The following is a 12,449-nucleotide window of genomic DNA, read 5'->3' as shown; positions in this document are numbered from 1 at the left end:
GAATGGTGCGCTATCCAAACTTGTATAGTTGGGTGTACATAATTGTTTATACTGTATTTCAAGTTTTGACTAATGGATTTTTACTGATTACAATCGTTCAACTCATTTCCTTTTGTCATTGCGTTCTTCCAGGGGGGTTGGGGGGGTGTAAATGTAATGTTGCAGCATGTATTAGTGTGTATGTTGTTGTGGGTGGGGATGGGGGTGGGGGTGTTGCGTGTTGCGTGTTGCGTGTGTCACTCTCTTTTCCCTTCCCTGTGTTGTAGGTGCAATACTCACCGTGGTCGTCGCCGCCGTCGTTCGTGCTCCTTGTAGAGGAGCAGGAATACTATCGCAGGGAAGATTTTGAGTTCTGGCTCCATGGCGTCCTGGTTCCTCGTGGGTTGTGTAGAGATGAGTGTTTTCCCTTCCAAGTCCTGTTTCCGCCGTTTTTTTTGTTCGCATTGGTTCCGCCCCGGAAAAGGTGCCGGACCGCTGCTTAAACACTGACAGCCAGGGTTGTAATGAGGGCCTATATTCGTTAACGAATAAATTCTGTTGGACAGGGTATTCATGACGTTATCGACAACCACCAAAGTTCTTTCTAAAGTTTCCTTTTCTATCTGCCTTAAGCGAGCAGTGGTTTCTATCTGAGAAAGTTTCCATATCTCATTATACATTGCATATACAAATCTTTTTGAGCGCTCTTTCCTAGGACCTAACAGGAAGTCCTGACAGTCTATATTCTTAGAAAGTGTGTTTAGGTGTTTAGGCTAACGTGTTAGACTGTACCCATTGTTGACACAGCTTACCCACACTGAACGTAGTCACCATCCCCGTGTGTTGACCCGAGATAAAGCGAGGATCCGGCCGGCTGATCTTAAAACCCTCTGAGGAATTTGAAAAATGAGCCTGACATCCATTGGTGTCTATTGGCCAAACTAACCACCCTCCGGGACGAGAAAGTGAATAATTATAGGTACCAGCCTGAACCTTTGCATCTAGCTCTTCTTTGGTGTTATTCAAAAAGAATTGCCAACTATTAAATTTAGCCGGCGGGGGATACTGGGTTTGTTCATTTCTTTTATTTTTGCTAACCTAAGGCAGTTCGTCTGTTGTACAGTGTCATTCAAAAAAATCATTTGTTCAGGAATCAGGCATGCCCTAACCAAGGCCTCCCTACCCTGTATTTGCCAATCCTGTGTCCCCCATTTACTCTTTAACTCGATATTGTTCTTCCAGTGATCGTATCCTTCAATAGTGAGACGGGAAACAAAGGCATCTGAATATATCAGTTTCGTATTTATTAGCAAAAGTTTCCTAATTTTTGAACGAGGCAGTTAAAAAAATATGACTCAGCGTTTATTGTATTATGCCCAGTAAAGTAAGTGAATTTGTCCAAATAAATTTTAGGACTCCCCACTGGTGGTGTTGAACAATGTTCCCATTGTGTGTAATTAAGAACAGGTCTGTGTCTAGTTGCATGGTGCAGGTAGTAATGTCCCCAATTGTTGTAACAGAACATTTCCCCATTATTCATTGTATTTACATGTACATCATCTCTTTCAAATATTGAGTAGTCCTTCATTTCAGTTAACATATTATCAACTGTCTGGACATCCCAATCATCAGAAACAACACCAGGTGTAATTACATCTGTCATTGAAATTTTGAATACATATGGAATTTGAATGACCTCAGTAGGCCTGTATATTTCAAATGGAACTTTGTCCCACACAATCCCATCAGAAATGGGTACCGCTGAAATGTTCACCGGGGATAAGTCTCTGCGGAGGGAAACATCCTTTTTTACAACTTTTTTTTCCGAAAGTCTTGGTTAACGAAAACGCAACAATGCTTTTTTCAACCACAACTCCGTTTTTTTGTGCCTTAACTACGTATCTTCTGAACAACGAACATGCGTGGTTAAGGTACAAAGAAGGGAGTTGGCGAAGGTAAGTGGTGGGTTTAGGTTTTGGGGAGGGGGTGGGGGGTGGGGGGTTTTAGGTTTTGGGGTGGGGTTGGGGGGGTGGGGCATTTTTGGTTTTAGGGAGTGGGTGGGGGGTTAGGGGGTTTTAGGTTTTGGGGTGGGGTTGGGGGGTGGGGCGTTTTTGGTTTTGGGGAGGGGGTGGGTGGTCAGGGGGTTTTAGGTTTTGGGGTGGGGTTGGGGGGTGGGGCATTTTTTGTTTTGGGGAGGTGGTGGGGGTTAGGGGGTTTTAGGTTTTGGGGTGGGGTTGGGGTTGGGGGTGAGGCGTTTTTGGTTTTGGGGAGGGGGTGGGGGGTTAGGGGGTTTTAGGTTTTGGGGTGGGGTTGGGGGGGTGGGGCGTTTTTGGTTTTGGGGAGGGGGTGGGGGTCAGGGGGTTTTAGGTTTTGGGGTGGGATTGGGGGGACGGGGCGTTTTTGGTTTTGGGGAGGGGGTGGGGGGTTAGGGGGTTTTAGGTTTTGGGGTGGGGTTGGGGGGTGAGGCGTTTTTGGTTTTGGGGAGGGGGTGGGGGTCAGGGGGTTTTAGGTTTTGGGGTGGGGTTGGGGGGGTGGGGCGTTTTGGGTTTTGGGGAGGGGGTGGGGGGTCAGGGGGTTTTAGGTTTTGGGGTGGGGTTGGTGGGGTGAGGGATGTAGGGTGAATGGTGCCTATTACTAATGCTTTTATCAGGAATGCCTTTACAACGAAATATCGATGTTAAGGCATTTGTGGTAAAATCATTAGTAGTATCAACGAGGTCGGTGTTCCGACCTCGTTGTTAAGGCAGTAGTTGTTTTTGAAGTCGTTGTTTCGTCGTACAATCCTCTGCGGACCTTGTGTGAGGAATGGTGTGGAGTCACAACTTCATCAATTGGTGGTATAGTTGCACGTTCAGGGATGTAGTGACCATTTATAAGCAAGAAAAATACAGTCACGAATCCAATCCAAAAAAATGAAGAAATGAATGTCAAACAGAACCAAACATAGTTCCATGGATATATCAAGTAGTTATTTTTAAGCCATTGATAGAGCTTGTGCAGCCTTGAATCATTATCAATCGTCTGAGTCGATGAGTCCGAAGAAAAGTCATCAATGTCGACCAAGTAACCAGAGCCAGTCTCTGCAAAAACAGGAGCAAGTTCAGTACTTGTAGATGTGTTGACTTCTCGTGGAGGCTTGTGGTAAATTGTGCCATCAGTCTCCGTTGTATTGGTATATAATATGGCCAACTCTTGGTAAGAAGTTGTTGCAGAATTGTTGACTAGAACCAGTAGTAGCTCATTTTCCACCCTCCCCATGGTCGTGGAGGGACTCATAGCATTACTGGCCATCATAACATAGTCCAGAGTACCATTTGTTACTCTATTCTGAAGAGGAATGTCCTGTTGGGTAGTGAGAGGGGATCGAGAACCACCCAAGGAACCTCTGGGTCTACTGTGCAGGATCGGCCACATGGTGTAATTTGACAATGTCAATCGAAACAAATCTGTTTCCTCAGGAACCTGGCAACGGTGGCAATATTTCTGTTCTTGTTCCTTGTATTCCCAAGACTGAGACTGATGGTCTGTAGGATGGACCGAATTCTTTCACAGCAATTTTGTCACGAACAAGATCCCCTATTTTAGGAATCCAACCAGTGGAACTTGTTGGAATATCCCTTATTCCTAAGGTGGCAGCACTGGTAGATGATTTTTCATCTCAAAATTGTTGAAGCTCCTGCAAGACAGTGAGACGTTCATTTATGTCAAAAGGTGTTTCTGCTGCCACCATACCAGAACATCAAGATCTGGGACATGCATAGATATCCCAAAGAGAACCTCATAGGGAGTTTGTCCCCCCAAGGACTGTCTTGGCAGATTATTCAGTGCTCTCTGGAACATTTATAGGTGATGAAGCCAGCTGCGGCCAGAACCTAATACTCTAGCTTTTAAGGACTGCTTTAGATCATGGTTCCGCATCTCCACGACTGAATTTCCCTCGGGATGGTATGGTGTGGAGTAATGGAGTTCAACACCCATCGTCCCCCTGGTGTCCCTGAATGTCTTAGAGGCAAATAGTCCGAGTGGAATGCTGCAACCACATATGTACAGATAAAGATCAGCAAGTCTTTAATAACAGTCCGAGTGTCAGCCGACCGCTGCGGCCATACCCACAGGAATCTAGAACAAGAATCTACAGCGACTAGGATATATTTGTATGCACCATCAGGTTGAAGTGGACCGCAGTGGTCCAGGTACACACATTGTAGTGGCCTGCTGGACACTAAGAGGGATATCTGTGGTGGGCGTTTGATGTTGGAGCCCTTAATTTGCTGGCAGATGTCACAACAGAGAACCATCTGCATAGACCAGGCCACCAGAAGCGTTTCTGTAAGAGTGTTATTGTGGCCGAAACACCAGCATGAGCAGAAGCGACACCCTCATGCGCTGCTTTCACTAGATCTAACCTCTGGTCTTCGTTGGAGATCACCCGGTCTACAACCCCAGGAATTGTTGCGTAGGCAACATTCTGTGCACTGATATGGTAAGAATAGTTTGTAGGGTACCCTTTTGGGAGAGACTTGCCCTCAGCCAAAGCTTTTGCAGCAGTCAAAATTTCATTATCCAATCTCGTATGGGAACAAGTCACTGCAGCCACAGAAGCCAAAGCCACTGCAGATTTGGCTGCTTCATCAGCTAAAGTATTACCAATAACGTGTATTCCTACACATTGGTGGCCCAATGTATGTACTACATGGACACACTGTAGCTTCTCCTTAAGATCAGCCACCCTCCCCCACAATATTCTGTGTTTTATGGTGCTCCCTTTTGAATCTCTGAACCCGTTCAGTTTCCAATGAGTAAGATAATCATTGTTGGACTGAACTCAATAATATGAATCACAGACTATCAAAGTCAGTCTTCCTGTCTCTGTTTTTTCTAGTGCTAAAATCAGGGCTTTCAGTTCAGCCAACTGAGCTGTGCAGTCTCCTAGGGTCTGTGTATATGTATTGTGAGGGTGGAAAATTCCATCCTTCATCACTCTACTCATGGCTGCGCAATAGACTGAGTATTGATGTTTGGTACCTACAACCGGTTGGGCTGAACCATCAGTATAAATGACTGTATCATAGTTGTCTAAAGGTAAAAGATGTAGAGGAGCGGGGCACTCTTATTCGTATTGGAGAAATTCTTGTGTCTGAAGTTTTGGATCAAAGATATAATCCACATCAGTAGCTGTCAGAGAAGTCGCCCACTGAATCCAGCGTGGATGTAATGCTTTAAAGTTAGGAACGCTTGCTTTGGTGACGGCCTCTAGTGCCGGTATCGGGGTAACGACAATGAAGCATTTCCCCTGCGCAAGTGGTCTCTCTTTTATGACAGCTATCTGAACTGCAGTTAGAATTTTTTCTATGGGCGCAAAGCGTTGCTCTGCATTCGAGTATAGATGAGATTTATATGCTATGGGCACCAGTCATCCTCATTAAAGGTGACATATGTGAACCCAAGGGCAACAGCAATTATTCGGATGACCAAATCTTTCTTGTTGTCGCGAGTGTGTAAGTGCTTAGCTTCTAGCATTTCCTATTGCAAATCCCTAAGGATGCGTGTATGTTCAATTGTTCAGTGTCTGCTAGAAAAATCTGGGCGTATTAAGTCATATAGTGGCTTAATGCGTTGTGCATAGTTGGGAATGTACATCTGCCATAATTAAAGAAACCAAGCAGTGACAGTAGTTTCCTTAGCATATTCGGTGGGTACAGTTGTGCACATTTTTCTAGACAGTGTGGGGCCAAGCTCTTTCCTTCATTCGATAGTTCATATCCCAGAAACAGTACACTGAGAAAGGCAATCTTACTTTTCTTAAAATTGAATTTATAACCGACTTTTGCAAACCCCGAAATTATGCAATCGACCCTTACAAGATGAACGTTCAGGTCGTCGTCTGTGAGGTAAATGTCATCCACATAGGATAACGCCTCAGGATCAATGTCATGTAATATCAACGTTACTCGGGCTGAGAATAGCCCTGGGCTGTTCTTATAGCCCTGGGGTAATCGGCAAAAGCGTTTTTGTGAGCCAAATGAGAATGCACTCGGCTCCCTACTTTCTTCTGCTAAATTCTGACAGAAGAACCCGTTGGATACATCCAACGTCATTTGAGATTTTTTCTGCACTATGTTATTTATTAGTGCTGTGCTGTGTGAGTTTTGTATAGCATATGTACGAGTGTGGCTGTTTAAATGTCTGTAATCTAAGACTATTCTATAGGAATGATCTGGCTTCGTAACTGGAAATAATGGGTTATTCATTACATAGGCACAGGGCTCAACTACCCCCTGATATTCCAGCTGAGTGAGGATCTCCCTCACTGGAGCTTTCGCCTCGTGTTTGACTGGATATTGTGGCTGAGGCTGGGGTGTGGACCTGATAGGTATTACATGACACGGGAATCCCTGTCCCAGCCTACATGATTGCGGTATAATGCATGTGCCTGTGCTAGAGCCCAACTGACAGCGTTTGCTTCCTTTTTTAGCCGCTGGGACAATATTGGAGAAACAAGGCAAAATGACATTTTCCCCATGTGGGAGCTTACGGACGTGACCAGGCGGCCAGTCTCTTTCGGCTAACAGGATGTCACAATTAAGTTTGTCCCAAAAGATCACACCAATGGTGCATTCCACGTCTCCCTCAATCTGGATCTTTAGGTCATAAAGTCTATCTGGTTGTAGTACACGCCCGTCCGCCGTTTCTACTGCAACAAAATCGCTAGTTGCTGTTGCATCCAGATGTTCTTTCAGGCTCTGGCGACATATCGTGACCTCTGCTGCGCTGTCTAACAGTGTCACTGCCCACGTCTTGTTCTTGAGCAAAGTTCTCAAGTGTATTGGCATTTTTTAACTATAATGCTGCTACCTTTTTCTTTTTAAACTGTGGCTTTTGTTGCGGTCTGTTTTTCTTTTTATACTGTAGACTGTGGCAAGTCTTTCTTTTGTTTCACATAGTCTGGATGTCGGTCAGGATGGCCCCCTCTCTCGCTACGCCTATCCGGAGCGTCCTGAAAGGAACGAGAGGGCGTGAATCAGTATATCTATCAGGAGTTCTTATATTCTCCCTATTTCTTAGAGTATATCTCCTTTCGGAGTTCTCTGGATGTGGAGAATCCACTCTCCTATTCTGTCTTTAGTTAAATTGTTTAGGCTTCTCCCAGCACTTTCTCGAACTTTCTTGTGTCTGTTTAGTACCTTCCTTAGGGGTGGTACTGTGTACTTCCAATTTCTTCGGCTTCGCTCCCAAACCATCCCGTCCTATACTAGTATAGGTATCGGAAATAATTCAAACTACAATTGCACATAATACAGCTGGTGGAGTCATACTGGTGGGGCAGGTGATGGAACCGCCACAGCGCTTCCAACCGCCAGCATGACTACTGCAGGATTTCTTCCTCAATTGTGGCAGAAATCATGCAGTACTTGTAATATGGTGGTCCGAAGACCACCAGCACTGGTGGCCTTCTGGCGCCCACGGCTTTGGCAGTCTTCTGAGAAAACCACCAAAGTTATAATGAGGGCCTAAATCTTGGTCTGGGAAAAGCTGACCCATATGTAGTTGTCTTTACAATCTGCTAGCCAGTCGAGTGAACTACAAACTACATACTTTGGGTAGTACTAGCAATCTGGCACAAACAATTCATGTACAATGCACTTTCCACCATCTGCAGGTACAAAAATGACAACTGGTAGTGAAACCCTTTCCATTTTCTTTAGTACATCAGGCAGTGTCTCGTAACAGCTTGCAACAAAATTGTTGTTGATTTTAATCATGATTAATCATTCCACATTTTGTACAGACTGTTCCTTCTGTTATTATTAACTGACTCACCTGCACTGAATACACGTTTTGAGACAACACTTGCTGCAGGAGGTTATATTTTATTGCGGGACTGCTGAGCTTTAGTCATTTCTCCATTTCTCTATGCCAATGCAACAATGGCGTTTGATCCAGTACAAATATTTATTTCACAAAGGTATGCTGGTATAAATTCCCGCTGTTGTCAATTTAAAAAAAAATACAGTTTGTTCATTCTCATACACTTCTGAGATTGTTGCTAACTCCAGGACTTTTTACGCCATCTCAAAACTTAGGAAGGTGATAGGAGGATGCTTGCAGTAATTTTTGATGGGCAGAAGGTGGGTGTGTCACTGTCCGGGCTGCTCTTGGAATAGTTTCCAGTTTCCTGGCCTACAATACTTTCACTTTCAGGTGTTCTTACTTCCTCTGACAACGGAATAAGACAGCCCAGTTTTGTAGTACAGGTTCAGAATAGTGCTATAGATGTTCTCATCAGAACCCGCTATCTCTGTGTACAGCTGTAATTTGTCTACAGTAAGCTTTGTACGCAGCCACTCCCACTCAGGATGCACAACTTGCTCTTGAGATGTCTTGGAAGTTAACAGCCGCAGATGTATTCACATCTTTAACATTATCCCAAATCTTAATGTCCCAAAATCGGGGCAACCCGTATTGTCAACAGGTCATAAATCATGCCATAAATCAATAAATAAGGCCATAAACACGTCTGCATCTGGTCATAAATCAAACCATACATAATTTAGGCAAGACAATTAAGCCATGAATGCTTCGAAACCTGATCATAACTTTAATCATTACATCATAGGCTGAGCAGACACTTTTATGATGATTAACAGTCACTTCGGCCTGTATCAGTCTGGCGTTTACTGCTGATGACTGGGGTCCTTGAACTGGAGCTTCATTGTTTTGTGTCGGGGGAGGGGCATCCCACCATCTTTCTACTTTAGGCCCAACTCGCTACCTTGGATCGACCAGTGTGTTCTTTCGACTGGCAGGCCAGGCTCTGAGTGCTGTGTTTTGCACCCCTTTCCCTCTTGGACCGCCTTACACTGTTGTGAAGCGTCCCAGGATAAATACCAGGTCTGCCACCCCACAGTGGCCTCTCAACCCTCCTTACACTCCATTAGCCACCTTTTATTGCTACACTGCATGCAGGATTACGTCCTCAGCAGCTTCCCCAGCCTCGACAGTTCACTTTAATGACAACTGGCTAGCATCACGACCGCCCAGAGGTTGGCCCAGAATATTTCCTGCTATGCGTCTAACAGGTGCACCCCATCCTGTGCAAAATATTCCAGGTGCCTTGATCAGGCCATGCCTGGTGGCTTCCCAGCTGTTGGCGCTGCAAAATTTGCCAATGGCACATTGAGCATTTTTGGGGATCTTTCAAGGGCGATGGTGGACCAGGTCCCTCTCCACATCTGCTTGGGCACAATCTCGGAACCAGCACCTTTTTTGCCCAGTAGCCTAGCTGCACCAATTAGTCCCTCTCTGATCTTCCCCAGCAACTCTTTCCTACCCAGCTGTGCCCGGCACAATCTGGCCAAGGCGTCTTCCAACTGGCCCCAGCATATACCTAGTATTCCATCCCATCTTATTGTTGTGTTGACCAGCCCGGGCCTCTGCATGCACCCCCACCCCCACCCCCAAATCTCCACCAGCCTTCGGTTATTCACACAATTTAGTGTCCTACCATCCATACAGTCTTTCTCTGCCCTCCTGTCTAAACAAAATGATGATAGGTTGGTTGAAAGCTTGGTGGACCCCTCCCCTCATCTCAATAAATTCCTATAATCCATTGTTTTGAGTTTTTTTAATTTGGGGGGTTAAGTGTTGGCTTGCTGTGAGAGCTTTACATAATGCTTGTAGGCTCCTGAGTGCCATCTCCCTATCTGTTTGATGCCGTCCTCTGACAGCCCCCACCTGGCTGCTGTGGTCACAGCCCCAATATGAAAAGAATGAGTGCCAAACTCTGCTGCTGGCAGGTCTGTCTATGTGAGAACCATCCTCAGCACTGCCTTGAATTGATATATGCCCAGGCAGTCCTATTCATGTGTTTGTAGAGCGGACCTTCTCCTGGAGGTCTGATTGCCCAGTATTCCTTCATCCACTGCACCAGGCATACTCCCTTGTTCGACACGCCCAGCAGTTTTACCAAAGTACTTTTAACTTGCTGGTCAGTCTTGGACCTCCTCAGGATTACCTCCACGCTCTCAGGAACCAGCTGTACGTCTTGAGCATGTATACAGGATACTTCCGCTTTGAGCTTCACTGAGGCCACCAATTCGCTTACTGTGAAGGCTCCGAAGAATTTGCCAGTTCGAATGCCACCTTGAACAATGTGACCTCTGATATGTCCCTACATATTTCGGGCAGAACCTCAAATATACAAGTCAGTGTGTCACACACTATGGGTGTTCTCTTGACCACTTTCATTCTTCCCAGGCACCGCCAGACTTTCATTGCTGATTTCAAGTAATCCAATGCTGTTGGGTTCACCCTGGTGGCCAACTTTGTGCAATGGGCTATTGCTGCAAGGTGCGCTTGAATCCGAGATCTGGTCTTGTGTTGATCAAAAGCCCATTTGATGATGCGCTCTACCACTTGGGTGGTGTCCTAGCTGTTGTTGAAAGATTTCAACCCCATAACCTCCTGTACAGTCTTTTGGTAAGCTACATACCTCATGGCGCTCTTGGGTGCCAAAGCGTGATATACACTAGCTGGGACAGGTCACACTTGCCGGAGACCACAGCTCCATCGGAAACTGAGTCATGTTCCTTTCTGCTGTAAGAGCCAGCGCCCTTAACTTATCTATCTAAAAACAAGATAGTGCACCCACTTGAGCATTATTGATCCCCTGAACGTGCCTCGCCCCCAGTTCCAGGTTGCGCGCTAAGTGCAGCTGCACCAATCTCCTTATTAGTCTCAGCACCCTTGTGCACTTGGCTGCCCCTGTATTGATGGCATGCACCACTACCTGATTGTCTGACCATATGGCCAACTTCAGTTTACAGAGACTTGCACTCCAGATCGTCTGAGCCCGTATTATGGGAAAAAAGCTCCAGGAATGCTACATTCTTTGTTATTCCTGCCTCAGCCCAATCCTGAGGCTACTTCTTGGTGCACCATCTGTCTCCCAGGATTTCCCCAAAGTCCAGGCTGCCTGCAGCGTCCGTGTGCAGGAGATTTCTTTGTTGTATACCCATCCTTCCCTCTATACGAGTATTCCATTGCAGCTTGTTAGGAAAGTTAACCAGGTTTCGACATCTTGTTTTGCCAAATCTACTGCGTCATCCACTGATGCATAGTTAACTACGCAATCCTCAGGGTTAATAGAGCCATTGACAGATTCTCCTTCTGGGAAGGACAGGTGGTGAGGTGAATTAGTCTATACTGGCCCTGCTCGTTCTTGGGTACCACCCCCAGTGGTGAACACATTAATACTTCTGGTGTCCCCATTGCCAAAGGGCCTTCTATCCTGCCCAGCTGTTTATCTTTTAAGATTTCATGCCCACAATCTCTGGGTGCTGTAGGGCTGAGCGCAGGTTCTTGGTTCTCCTTGACCTGACTTACTTGGACACTGCTATCCTGAAACCTTTATCGAATCCATTGCATAGCAAACAAGCATCCGATTTATTATTATACTGGTTAGCTAGCAACCTTAACCTGTGTGTATTGCGCTAGCTGAGCGCTCTCCCATTCAACTCCTGTACTGAGACCCGCTGAGTTATTTCTTCCTTGCCCTATCTCTCTTTTCTTTGTCACTTATGCCTCTTTTGTAGTCGACTGCTGGCTGCCCCCTCACCCCTCCCCCCCCCCCAAAAGGAGGAGCACACATGCCTGGCCCCTTGTGCACTCGTCCTTCTCATACGTGTATCATACTGGAGGGGAACCCTTCCCTGGTGCTCCTCCTTTTCAACCCTGAAAGTGTTTCTGCTTATGAAAGGATTTCTGCTTCTCCTGGTATCCCCTGACCTGACCCATCCAAAAGGGATAATCCTGCTTCCCAGCCCCAAATCTGGCTTCCTTCAAAGCTGCAAATGGGATTTAGGGACGAACAGTGTACAAGAGAAGCAGTGCTTGAACCTATACTCGGTAACCATTAAGTACACCAAGTTAAAGGACAGTGTTATTCCTTTGCTATATATAAAGCTGTCATCTGCAGTTCATGTACTGGCCAGTACAAGCTGTGAGAACTTTCCTACTAATCTAGACGCTGTGACCATCTGATCAAGACATCGTCGCTGAGGTAAATGTAAATCATCTTTCAGGTGGCCTAAAAGAGTCAGGCAGTGGTATATACTGGCCCCATTTGCTTTTACGCTCTATAACCCAGCCACAAAAAGGCTTATTTGTACTGCCATATGATTTACCAAAACTATGGACAAACAGAAACTAAATGTTGCCTAGAGAAGTGGATTTTTTTTTTTATTTTTTTTACGGGGGGGGGGGGGGGGGGTGGGGGTGAAATTGACTAGGTACTAAATTATATTGATCTACCCAAATACATTTGACCAGCTTTATACCACTTAGAGTCAACACTGATATTTTTACCTTTGAAAATCATGGTATCCATACTTCAATTATGCTCTGTATTGATAACATCAAAAGAATGTGTTAAAGTTAAATTGTTCTCGGGGTTTTTAATTTTGTTCAGT

Source organism: Pleurodeles waltl, chromosome 2_1 (genome assembly GCF_031143425.1).
Source record: "Pleurodeles waltl isolate 20211129_DDA chromosome 2_1, aPleWal1.hap1.20221129, whole genome shotgun sequence".
Taxonomy (NCBI): domain Eukaryota; kingdom Metazoa; phylum Chordata; class Amphibia; order Caudata; family Salamandridae; genus Pleurodeles; species Pleurodeles waltl.
This window is presented reverse-complemented; position numbering follows the sequence as displayed.